Here is a 1213-nt window from a genome sequence, read left to right as displayed (position 1 = left end):
TTTGGTAAGATCCAGATGCTATAAAATTCAATGCGCTTAAAACCTGTAACATAAAAATAGCATTAAAAATTAGTAAAACTGATCAAGTTGATTAATTATTGTAACTCACAACATATGTTTCGTACTTGTAATTGAACAGGAATTGCATGACGTCTTCTCGGGGCAGGCAGTAAGGGACGAAGGTCATCGATGAGAATTCGTACAGCTTCCCTGGATAATCTATAGAAATGTAAAAATTACTTATAACAGATTCCTCTCATTCGACTCTGTATATATTACAGACTTGTATCTTCTGTATTGTATATATTTAAAGTTGCTTCAAAACATACAAGATGTAGAAATATATATACACTACATTTATATTATATATATATATATGTATGTATGTGTGTATGTATATATATATCATATAAATGTAGTGTTACAAAAACGAAATTGATCTCTATATAATGTTAAAATATATAAAGACACTAATAAAAATAAAAATTTTTAGAAATGTAATTTAACCAACAAACACGATTACTTTCAGTCACTCACCTGTAAAGACTCCGAAATTCGTTTTCTGGGATCGCAAATGGATTCGAAACATCTCGTAATCCACGTCGTATTCTTAACATTGTATTATTTCGATTGCGCATAAACAGTATAACCAATAAATTATCCATTTTTAGCGAGCCAGGCCGTTGAACAGTCAATACGCTTCACTCACTTTCACTTTTTCACGCAAAATTTTGTGTCGAGTCTGCTCACGTGAATCAGTTCGCACTCTCACGAGGTGAAAACAACCGTGATTGGGTGAGCTGCTCACTTCTGTCATTTTTACCCAATCCGAGAACCGTAATAGACCCCCTGACCTCCTCGTCGGCTTGTTGAGTCAGGATCTCCGCTATTATTTGGCTGTCAGCCTCGCAAAGACCGCTGTCGAGCTCCCTGGTTACCTGGCTGCACTGCTCAGGTACGGGTGTAGCTGCTCTCGGCTCCTTCTGCTCCCTGGCTATGGTATTCCTCGCCTGCGACATGTTCGAGGTGTCCAGGCTCGGTTCGCGACTGATCTGGGGAACGGACGTTTTAACGTACGGTTCCAAGGTTAGGTTGTAACCGGACGGTACTACTGGATGCACGAATCAACGCTACGTGTCCTTAGAAATCAACGGTCGCCACTCGGTTTGACTTTTGAACCACCGAGAAGGTAAGTATCGAACGATATCTCGAA

At 39.2% G+C, this 1213-nt stretch overlaps 1 long non-coding RNA gene across 2 annotated transcripts; it reads right to left on the bottom strand.

Moving 5' to 3' along the window:
- LOC112456033 lies at positions 1–851 on the bottom strand. Of its 2 annotated transcripts, none has more exons than XR_003040913.1 (3): positions 524–851; positions 126–219; positions 1–43 (listed from the first exon to the last, which is right to left on the bottom strand). It is a non-coding gene; the product is annotated as an uncharacterized LOC112456033 (long non-coding RNA). The 2 variants fall into 2 exon arrangements; XR_003040914.1 differs by having other exon boundaries at positions 538–565.
- Between the last annotated feature and the right edge of the window lie 362 nt (positions 852–1213).

This window comes from Temnothorax curvispinosus, unplaced genomic scaffold (assembly GCF_003070985.1).
Source record: "Temnothorax curvispinosus isolate PA1 unplaced genomic scaffold, ASM307098v1 QBEX01006612.1, whole genome shotgun sequence".
In the NCBI taxonomy this organism is placed as follows: domain Eukaryota; kingdom Metazoa; phylum Arthropoda; class Insecta; order Hymenoptera; family Formicidae; genus Temnothorax; species Temnothorax curvispinosus.
This window is presented reverse-complemented; position numbering and strand designations above follow the sequence as displayed.